Source organism: Salvelinus sp. IW2-2015, unplaced genomic scaffold (assembly GCF_002910315.2).
Source record: "Salvelinus sp. IW2-2015 unplaced genomic scaffold, ASM291031v2 Un_scaffold6131, whole genome shotgun sequence".
Taxonomy (NCBI): Eukaryota; Metazoa; Chordata; class Actinopteri; order Salmoniformes; family Salmonidae; genus Salvelinus; species Salvelinus sp. IW2-2015.
This window is the reverse complement of record NW_019947395.1, coordinates 2,154-14,369: the sequence shown is the minus strand read 5'-3', so window position 1 is coordinate 14,369 and position 12,216 is coordinate 2,154. Positions and strand designations below refer to the sequence as shown.

At 40.3% G+C, this 12,216-nt stretch overlaps 1 pseudogene; it reads right to left on the bottom strand.

Moving 5' to 3' along the window:
* Positions 1-2,145: 2,145 nt before the first annotated feature.
* On the bottom strand, positions 2,146-10,405 carry LOC112078721 (NLR family CARD domain-containing protein 3-like; annotated as a pseudogene).
* Positions 10,406-12,216: the final 1,811 nt, after the last annotated feature.

Genomic DNA, 12,216 nt, shown 5'->3' with positions numbered 1-12,216 from the left:
ACTGTCTTTGTGGATGTTTTAAAAGGTTTGCAAATAGAACAGTCTGTGATGGTCTTTTGTAAGCACAGTTCCAAAACTGTTTTTTAAAATAATTCCAACACTCAGCTTGTACTGGCTGTAATAGACTCATTTTTTTTTAACATTTTAGTCATTTAGCAGACGCTCTTATCCAGAGCGACTTACAGTAGAGTGCATACATTTTATTACATTATTATTTTTAATTTTTTTTACATACTGAGACAAGGATATCCCTACCGGCCAAACCCTCCCTAACCCGGACGACGCTATGCCAATTGTGCGTCGCCCCACGGATCTCCCGGTTGCGGCCGGCTGCGACAGAGCCTGGGCGCGAACCCAGAGACTCTGGTGGCGCAGCTAGCACTGCCCTAGACCACTGCGCCACCCGGGAGATGACTCCAACTGGACATAAAAACATGAACACTCCATCTCCTTTCCCAGTTTCATCAACTGGTTTGAATTCACACTGTTCCAGATGCAAAGAGGGTTGTACCTRATAAAGTGACCACTGAATCTATAGACGTTCCAGAATGTGTTCTGGGAATACCCGGGGTATTAAACATTTGGCTGTAAGTGTTGAACAGTTGAATCTATTACCTCAGGAGATGGTACCATTCAGCTTGTCTGGGCTTCAACAAAGCCAAAATAGAAAATGATTGGAAGGGGGCTCTTTGCTGTTAAATTAGAGACATATAAATAAATAACTGTTGTGSCTTTTAACTACTTTAAAATGTGGAACTGTTGCACTAAAAATGCAAACATTGATTTGGCATACAATTTAAGATTGTAAACATTGTACAAACTCATAGTTAGAACAAATTGCACTTGAAATGAACATTTTCTTAAAGTTATTGCAAATAAATGCATATTCTAAAAAATTCTGCGACAATCACTGAATTAGTTATTGAATATTCATCTAATATAATTTATTTGAATTGTATGTATTATATATCAAATCAAAACTGGAATTTCTACTCAAAGCAAAGTTGTAAAAGTAATACATAGACATTATAGAATAAATCATACCTAGTTTGATGATTCTGTTCAATCAGTGAAAACTTGATTTATACCCGCTTAAATGGATTTTATATATTATGTATTTCTATCAGTCAACTGGGATTTACTCAAAACAAAGTTGTAAAAGTATGCTAGACATTTATAGAATAAATCATATCTGTTGATGTTTCTGTTGACAAACGGTAAATTAGTTATTGATTTATACCGCTTTAAATGGCATCTTTTACATTTGATGTACTTCTATAAAAATCTAAACTGAAATCTTTCTTCAAAACAAAGGTTGTAAAAGTATGTTAGACATTATAGAATAAATCATATAAAGTTTGATGATTCTGTGACAAACGGTGAATTAGTTATTGATATTGTACATTTTTTAAATGGCTTTTGCGAATGTCTGCTGAATGTCTGTTGAATGTCCGAATGTGTGAATATAAAACCAACTTTACCCTCGGTCGGTTGTCAGTGTCAAAGTAGCCTCCATTTAGATTATTTGTGCGGTATAAAACAAAAGTTTCTGCCAAAGTCTCCAGTCATGTAAAACGACGTAGATTGCCATGAAATGCATTTTAAAAGGCCAAAGTTTTACCCGACCATAGCTTACTAAAAATGGTTACAGCAGGGTTGAAATGTAAAGGCCATGTTCCCGCTTTAGCGGATAATGCATTCACGTTTTAACGCTGCATGTCAGCGGAATCGGAAATGACCTTCACATTTCTTCCAAGGAATCGTAATGCTTCAGTCTTACAGATTGAATACCTACCTTTGAAAGAGTGTTGGATAAGAGTAATTTCATGCTAATTTATTAAATTAAGCTCAATGTATATGCAAATCAGTTGTTTCTTCAAACGTTATTATTCAATCAAAATAATTAACAAAACATAGAAAAGAGAGACTACCAACCTCAGAGTCTCCAGTTTACAGTGGGGATTCCCCAGTCCAGCAGAGAGCAGCTTTACTCCTGAATCCTTCAGGCATTGTTACTCAGATCCAGCTCTCTCAGGTGTGAGGGGATGGTCTTAAGGGCTACGCCAGTGCTTCACAACTTTCGTTATGAGCAGAATGATAGAGCCTAAATGAAACATTTCAAAGAAACATATGAAGACAGAAATTCCCCAGTCCCTGCCAGTCACCACCACAATTGAAAATGTTTTACTCAGCACCTGTTTTGTGGATTTGGCCCAAACCTTTTAGCCTGTGTCCCAGATCTGTTTTTGATCCATACAGTTTCTCCTATATCAGCTGTTGAACTCTGTAGCTGTCTTTAAAATCAACATTGGCCTTTAATGACACCCCTCTTAATTATTTTGACCTTGCTCCAAGGAATATGTACTTAGTGTCTTGGAATTTAGGTATAACCTTCCCCTGATCACTGCCTGTCCACAACATCAACGGGATGTTTTAGAAATCCTCCATCATATTTCTTTAACATTGAAAGTATGGAGTTGATTGTGGAGATCAGTGAACATAATCAGGCTATGTCCTTCAGGAAATACAAACCTGAGAACAGGAAACATACTGACCTCAATTTMTCCAGTTTACAGYGTGGACTTTTGAGTCCAGTGGAGAGCAGCTCCACTCTTAAATSGATCAGGWCACAGTGAACAATGTCCAGCTCTTTCAGATGAGAGGAATTTGAGCTGATAGCTGAGACTAGTACTTCACAGAAGTTGTCTGTTAGTGTATTTCGATTCAGCCTGTACACAAGATTTCATTTTATTATAACATGCATTTTGTATGTAATTCAAAGATCCCAACATGCTAAATCAAAACGCCTGCATTTATTTAGTAAATCAAATAACCCCTGACAAAGCAATGAATGACTTTGAATTCACAGTCCAAATTGATGTACTAACAGAAAAACTACTGACCTCAGTATCTCCAGTTTACAGTGTTGACTCCCTAGTCCAGTAGAGAGTACCTCAACTACAGAATCCTGCAGTGTGAAGTTACTCAAGCCCAGCTCTCTCAGGTTGCAGCTGAGAACTGTTTTCATAGAGGAGACCAAATTATGACGTTCCTCGTTTGAGAGTCCATTCCCGCAGAGACTGCAATTGCAGATATAATGCATTTTAAGGCAGCTTGTTTCATCAACACATTGAGGCAGATTGTTTTGTGAGACATAGCTATATAAACGTCAGGTAAATACCATGTACTTAACCTCTGTGGACAGATGCACGTAACTTAACTGATATCGTAGCACTGTCACCAGACTGATGCGACGATAATGAGAAATGTTTGTTCGGTGTGGCATTAGCACATGGTTTTGCAGTAATATGTAATCTTGGACACCCAGAACTAAAATATGCATATTGCATCAGATGCTCGATAATGCCGCATTCACGTGCTAGTCAGAAAAGAAACTATTACATTTCCGAACTGCACTACATTGAACGCGGCACGCGTAAAACTACAACCAGTTAGCAACTCAAAGATTTCAGAGTTTCCTAGTCGACTGCACATGTGAAGTCAATTTGAGGCAAATGTTTGCCTAAATGGTCATTGTAGTGACAAAGAAATAAACACACATACAAGAAATAAAATGTCACCTCACATTCAACACGCACTTGCTGACGTAACTTTTATTTTCTATTAAAAAAAATCTAATAAAAAATCTCTTAATTACCTCAGTGCTTCCAGTTTACAGTCTCGCTAGACAGTCCAGTACAGAGCACATCCACTTCTGAATCCAGCCAGCTTGAATCTATCAGTGCAGTTCTCTCAATTGGTGAGTTTGTAACTGAGAGAGCGAGCCACGTGCACATACATCATATCAGATAAACGCTTCAATTCTGCAGAACACAGGAAAATTACATTTGCCTACATTTGATCATTTAGCAGACTTACAAGATGATTAGGGTTAAGGGCCTTGCTTTTCACCTGTCAACTCGGGGATTCAAACCAGCAACCTTGCGGTTCTGGCCCACGTTAACTGCTAGCTACCTCTGCCCTATTATTCTTGGATGGCTGCACAGTTTCCTATCTTTCAAAGCGATTACTGAGTAACGCTTAATGATGAATTCCCTTTTTATGTGCTTTTCTCTGACAATTTTTTTTACCTTGAATACTATTCACCCACTTAATTTGAGTGGAGCTTGAAATAAATGAAGGTGTGGTGGAGGGTGTCTACAAATATGCCGTATTCTCCCTTGACTTAATTCCACCACCTTTACGCGTGAGAAAACCATGAATAAGGTCGAGCGAACCTGACGGTTCCAAGTGTAATTTTTGTATTTTATTTAACTAGGCAGGTCAGTTAATAACAAATTCTTATTACAATGACAGCCTAGAACAGTGGGTGAACTACCTTGTTCAGGGGCAGAACGACATATTTTTACCTGTCAGCTCAGGATTCGATCTAACAACCTTTCGTTACTGCCACGAGGCTACATGCCCTCCAAAAGTCAATGTTTGAAAAAGCATCTACTTATTTTTCCCCTGATAGAAATAAAAGCATTTCCATGCACGTAATTATAAAATTGACAAGTGCTAGGTAAATGAGTAACCATTTGAGAAAGGATTGTAAACACCGTAATTGTTTTAGATTTCTTTATCATCCTGGAGAGTCCAAACATTCAGGCCCCAAAAAAATCATGCCGTCAGAACGTCTGCACCATTAAAGCTGGAGTCCGTTCTTGGTGAAACTGCCACGCTTCTGGGATATACAACAACAAATAAGTTATTTCACAATCAAACACTGTTTTGTTGCCCCCAACTCATTGCTGGTCAGACACTCCTGCCTCCGTTTCTTATAACAAAACAAACACTAATAAAGGTATTGGGGCGAACAGTGGCGYTGTGCGGATTCCAGCGTTAAAGGGGATATCCAGTAGAAATTGAGAGTTTTCAGTTGAGAAATTATATTCTAGGGTTGGAAAGTATTTTTTTTACTGTTAAAGTAGCAGCCATATCAGCCAGGGAAACTAATTGTTCTCACTTTATGATTGAACATTAAGATTTTTCTCCCTGACTGTGGCGCTATTTACCTAAATTATTAGGATTTTCTTGTGATCACAACAAAACTAATTATTTTGCTCAAGTAGAGATATCATTAAATTGTGTTTTCTTTGAAGAGATGGGCCTGGCTAAGAAAATAACATTCAGTTAAGTAGCCTACCTCTTATAGTTGGGCGTGCGAGATTAAGTGGGTCTAGTATACTCTGGGGGCCCATGCGCCCGTCATCTCACACCTGTGTCTGAATTTTATAAAAATATTTAAAGAAATAATTTTGACAGTAACCCTCCTTTTTAATTTCCACATGTAGCAAGCACGGTGTCCAATCTACATGGGTGGTAGGTGAATCAGACAATATCGTTTTCATGCATCTAATTGCTGCCTGCCTCTGCTTCCTCAGTTAATTTGCTATCAAGTTTTTWAAAAGTTAGTGAATCAGGTCGGACTCGGCTGGAGAGTGAGTGCATTGTCCAAGATGGATAAACAAAAGGTAAGACCAAGTTGTGCACAAAAACGCAGCACAAAAGCTTTATCTGATCAAGGTCGTGCCATATTACCGAAGATAACCACATCATTGGGGGGGGTCCTAAATGCCGACTTTATGGGGGTCCGGAGAAACTGAGCTACACCAGTGCATACGTTCCATACTAACAGCCATCCAAATACAGACTATGCTGATTTCTCAACAGYATGCCTATTGCAGTTCGGGTCAAAGAGGTAATGGGTAATGAAAACAATAACAATTCAGTATATTCATTGTTATTTGGAATGTGTGAATTTTGACRATCTTTCTTACATTGCCTTTCTGCAGTTCCTCACAGCTGGAAGAAGTCTGAAAAAMCCCTTTTGGGAGGTTTTATATTTCTTCAGGACAAACTCATCCAACACCTTCTCTGACATCAGAAGTACATAGGCCTGTACTGAGCAATGAGCGGGTGAGAGCTCTCTGTCTGCTTCCTTTTCTGACAGATATCTCTGAATGTCTTCATGTAGGGAATAGTCTTTAACTTCTTCAGTCAAAGAGAAGAGATTGAGGCACCTCTCAGGGGAGACATCCATTAGATCCATCTCCTTAAGTATTATCTTCATTTCTTTAACAATCTCTGAACTGTTCTCTGTCTTTGGCAGCAGGCCTTGTAGGAGGCACTGAACRGATTCCATAGACATTCCAAGAAGGAAGCGGAGGAACATGTCCATCTCTCCATTTTCTCTAGACACAGAATTGTACATGGCAATCTCCACCAACTCATCCAAGGGAAGGTCTACAGGCTCCTTCTCCAATATAGCTTTGAGATATGGTTCTGAACCTTCCATCAGGAAAGACCTGAGGCTCGATGACGTCTTGAGGCTCTTGGTTGTGAAACAGTGGAAAACAAAGAGGGCAGCAACAAACTCCTGAATGGTCAGATGCATGAAGCAGTACACCTTCTTTTTGTACACCTTCTCTTCTTTAAAGATTTCTGTGCACAACGCAGRGTAGACTGCAACTTCACTGATGTCAATGCCATATTCATTCAGGTCTTCCTCATAGAACATGAGATTGCGTTTCTCCAGATGTTCAAACGCTARCTTTCCCAGTTTCAGAAGGAAGTCTTTATTTGATTCCCAGATCTTCTGTTTATCTCTCTCATGCCCAGGATCCTTTTGTGCCAGTTGTATTTGAATGAGCAGAAAGTGAGTGTACATCTCAGTCAGAGTTGTAGGGATTTCTCCATTCACATTTTCTCTCAACAGTTCCTCAAGAACCTTAGCGGAAATCCAACAGAAGACTGGTATGTGGCACATGATTTTGAAGGTTCTTGATGTTGTAATGTGTGCAATGATTCTTCTGGCCACTTCCCCATTCTTGACCCTCTTCTTGAAGTACTCCTCTTTCTGTCGCTCATCGAACCCTCGTACTTCGGTCACCAGGTTGATGTATCTACGGGGAATCTGATTGGCTGCTGCAGGTCTAGAGGTTATCCAGATCAGAGCTTTGGGAAGCAGCTTCTCCTCAATGAGGTTTGTCACCAATACATCTACATTGTTACCTGTCTTTGTAACATCAGTCACCCTCTTGGTATTGAATTTTAGTGGATGTCGCTTTTCATCCAGACCATCAAAGATGAACAGAACTTTGCTCGTAGCATATATCTTTGCGTTTTCTATCTCTGTAAGTTCAGGGTGGAAGTCATTTATAAGTCCATGAAGACTTAATTCATCATCTTTGATTGAATGCAGCTCTCTGAAAGGGAGCACAAAGATGAAATCCAAATCCTGATTGGCTTTTCCTTCGGCCCAGTCAAGGACGAACTTCTGCACGGAGACTGTTTTTCCAATGCCAGCAATGCCCTTTGTCAGCACAGTTTTGATGGGTCTCTTCTCTTCGTTCTCTTGTCCAGCTAAGGGTTTGAATATGTCATTAGAGTTGATTGGAGTGTCTGACGATGTTTCTCTCCTGGATGTATATTCAATCTGCCAAACCTCATGTTCTTTATTAACTCCTTCATTCTCTCCCAGTGTGATATAGAGCTGTGTGTAGATGCTGTTCAGGGAAGTTTCTTCCTCTTCAGTGCCTTCAAACACAAACCTAAACTTATTCTTCAGACTGGCTTTATGTTCCTCTTTAACTCTCTGTATGAGTTCTGTAAGGACAGAGTCAGAATAAAACAGCTTAGTTAGAGCATAAGATGAAGAAGTCTTATCCACCTTTCACTCATATGGATGAGAATGTCTACTAATAAACCACTATAAGGTCTAGTGAGGTGGTGTGGTGTTTTCATGAGACTGTCTACTAATAAACCACTATAAGGTCTAGTGAGGTGGTGTTTTCACGAGACTGTCTACTATAGCCCTAAGGTCTAGTGAGTGTGTGTGGTGTTTTCATGAGACTGTCTACTAATAAACCACTATAAGGTCTAGTGATGTGTGTTTTCACGAGACTGTCTACTAATAGCCACTATAGGTCTAGTGAGGTGCTGTGGTGTTTTCATGAGACTGTCTACTAATAAACCACTATAAGGTCTAGTGAGGTGGTGTTTCATGAACTGTCTACTAATAATCCACTATAAGGTTAGTGAGGTGCTGTGGGGTTTTCATAGTTTTTTTCTTAATTTGTCACTAGTCAACTAATTCTTCACTATTCCTCCTCTACTCCTTTATCAGTAGTCATCTTCAACTCATTCCATTCCTCATCCTACTCATTTTGAGTCCACACTTACTTATACTGTATCTATGGTAACATCTCCTATGAATACCCTCTTCATAATGCATTATATGTGCATGCTATGCATAATACGCAATGCAATATAACCTATTAGCTCCTACGTCATGCAATCATAATAATGCATATGCTTATAATTAAAGATGTATTTTGTCTTCCTTGTCTTTATCTTCATATTGTGGTGGTAGTGGATGGCAGTGTGTGTTCCTCGACACGCTCTGGGTCTCTGACACCTGGGGACAGGAAGAATACATCACCATGCAACTCACTGCAGAAAGAGAGAGAGGGTTCAACCACAAAACTTTTATTTTAAACACACACACACACACAAAGTAAAACGTTTGACACCTTACCTTTTTTGTGTGTCACTGCATTGTGCAACCTGGGAGGAGTCATCTAGAATTTGGGAAAAAAGGAAAATATATGATCTTCTCCTTACAGTTCTGAAGGTGACTGATTGAACAGTATGAATTTAATGTGCCGGTGGATACTTTTCCCTCACAGCTATGTAAAGAAAGTGGAAGAGTTATGTTTTTCCGTTGTTCTGAATGATGTTCTGAGTGATGTTCTGAGTGATGTTGATGCTACCTCCTACTTCATTATTGTTGATCACTGGGGCACATAGATTGCTTCCACCCTCAGCTGTGAGGGAAACTGGGGATTGTATGCTGGGGAGAACGGGGATTGTTGGCTAGGAAGACTAGGAGAGACAAAGAGCGAAATAGAGGTAACACTGGCCCCTGTGTCCTCACCTTGTACTACAACACAAGGCAAACCGACAAACCATTTGAGGGAAATTGGTCTCACCTTTGTTGACAGGTCGTTTCTCCACCGATGAGACTGTTGTCCTCTGAGATCCTCCCTTCAGTGTTCCCCTTTTTTCTTCTCCAAGACAAACTTTTATTTTTGGAGAAAGCGGTTGTGTCCCTATCTTCTCTCCTCCCTTTGAGGCAATTGCTCCCCATCTCTTTCTCTCAGTCTCAATCTATGGAACATGAGTGAACTCAGGAAAACATATTGTTGTATTCTTCACAACTCCTAAATCTAAAACGCCAAAGTGTTCTAAACCATACCAAATTAAAGACAATAGCTGTTACAATATATTTTACTCTTATGTATTGCAAATCCATTCGAGTTTGATAAATTGTCGAGAACACCTCTGTCCACCATATCAGTAGCATCTGATTTAAAGGGGAAAGGAACCGTTTAGGAAGTAAATCTAAGCACTAAACATGTCCATTTAACATAAAACATCTCTATTTTTTGTATTTTGATCGCCGATAAGGTTTATTTGAGCTATGGTCACGCCATTTTAAATTGCCATAGCAAATTGTCTGTGGTATTGAGCATTCGCGCGGAGAGTGAATTGAAGAGAGTGAGTTTAGGTGCGGACAACGAAGATGGCAACAATAAGTAGTAATTCAAACATAGAACGATAGTGTTAGGTTTATGTTTATGCCCTATAGCCTGCTACCATATTGTATGAAGATGAATATTGTTTTGTTACACACACACACACAAACAATACAGATGTATGTGTGTAAAGACTGACCAACATAGAGTGACAGCCAAAAAGCTGTGGTCAATCTGGAGAGGGAGGGGTGCATATCTCTAGGCCACCCAGGGAGGTCAGGGCACTGGACAATACCAAATAAGGGACTGTTGAGTGTAGAATCGGGGAGACACAAGACGGACTCTATCTACCCAACAACCAGATGCGGACAGAGGAGAGCACTAGGGACTTGGACAAGTCCGAGTGCCAGCATAGGCTGAGCAAATTTAAACCGCGCTCAGCCTCTACTGTGATAGGCCAACAGACGCGTTGGAACTACGTCATCACGGTATAAGAACAGCTGTTTACGTACTTCCTGCCAGTTCTCTGTTCTACCCTGCGCTGGATACGTGAACCCGTATATACGAAAATTGCATTTACCATTTATCGCTTGAGTTGAATTAAAATACTTAAAATATATTTGGTGACTCTGAATCACATTTTGTCCTGATACCAGATTTGAACTGACGCAATCTCTTTCAATAGCGCCAGGCTGTATGAATTGGCTCCAAAATAATCCCTTGGTAAGCTACCATCGGCTGTCCAAGGAACCACCATTTTTGAAGAAGTGGCTCCATGTCCCGAAGAGGAAGGACATGCCAGCTTGAGCTAGTAGGATGTGCAGACAGCACTTCGTGGAGTCAGACTTCGCGATGAAGGGCATTTCTATGCGGCAACTGGAGTTTCCGAATGGAAAGGAGTCATAGGCTACGCTGAAGCCCTCTGCTTGCGCCTCCATTTGACATTAAGAGGGTTATGGTGTAGTAGTTACCGACCGACCATCATCAACATCGCTGACTTTGGAGTCAAGCAAAAGCAACTGAACAGAGGAGGCGACGCGAGTCAATGCAATGCCAGGAGCCTGAGGTAACGTTAACCGGTCATGCATGTTGTTGACTATGCTGACGTTAGATACTGGACAACTTTGTTGTAACTCTAGTTGTGAATGTAACTAGCTAATTGCGTCTGAAGTGTTTTGTGTAACACCCCCCAGCAAAATACGTTAGCAAGCAACTCAACTGCAACTAAAGTTGCAACAGTTTCTGTGTACTCGTGTTATTAGGTAATGTTCGTGAGATAGCTTCCACCTCAGATAGTTAAGTAACGTTACTGTAATACATTTTTTGTTGACAGATTTGATTTTGGAATGTTTTATTAGCTCCACCTCATTTAGCTAGACTGAAGTTGACATAGCTAATGTTTGCTGAAAAATAAATGTCCCTGTATTTTCTCTCTCTGTGTGTGTGTATGTGTGTGCGTGTGTGTGTGTGTGTGTTGGACAAAGCATACAAGACGGTAGCTTGTTGATACCAACTGTATGGTTTAGTTGTCTTAACTAAACGTTTGTTTACAGGATGACATCTTCATCCCTGAACATGTTTTCATCTGGAGGAGACTGTGCAGGAGAGACTGGCAGGAGGAGACTGGGCAGGAGGAGACTGGGCAGAGGCATGTTATTTCTAAGGCTATTGTTTATTTCAAGTATATGCAGTGATTCTTGATATACAGTTGAAGTCGGAAGTTTACATACACTTAGGTTGGAGTCATTAAAACCGTTTTTCCAACCATCACAAATGTCTTGTTAACGAACTATAGTTTTGGCAGTGGTTAGGACATCTACTTTGTGCATGACACAAGTAATTTTTCCAACAATTGTTTACAGACATATTATTTCACTTATAACTCACTGTATCACAATTCGTGGGTTAGACGTTTACATACACTAAGTTGACTGTGCCTTTAAACAGCTTGGAAAGTTCCAGACAATTATGTCATGGCTTTAGAAGCTTCGATAGGCTAATTAACATCATTTGAGTCAATTGGGGGTGTACCTGTGGATATATTTCAAGGCCTACCTTCAAACTCAGTGCTTCTTTGCTTGACATCATGGAAATCAAAAGAAATCAGCCAAGACCTCAGAAAAAAAACTGTAGACTCCACAAGTCTGGTTCATCCTTGGGACAATTGCCAAATGCCTGAAGGTACCACGTTCATCTGTACAAACAATACTACGCAAGTATAACACCATGGGGCCACGCAGCCGCATACCGCTCAGGAAGGAGACCGCGTTCTGTCTCCTAGAGAGAATGTACTTTGGTGCGAAAAGTGCAAAATCAATCCAGAACAACAGCAAAGGATTTGTGATGATGCTGGAGGAAACAGGCACAAAAGTATCTATATATACAGTAAAACGAGTCCTATATCGACATAACCTGAAGGCCGCTCAACAAGGAAGAAGCACTGCTCCACAACCCCATAAAAAAGCCAGGACTACGGTTTGCAACTGCACATGGGAACAAAGATCGTACTTTTTGAAGAAATGTCCTCTGGTCTAATGAAACAAAAATAGAACTGTTGGCCATAATGACCATCGTTATGTTTCGAGGGAAAAAGGGGGAGGCTTGCAAGCCGAAGAACACCATCCCAACATAAGCACGGGGGTGGCAGCATCATGTTGTGGGGGTACTTTCTGCA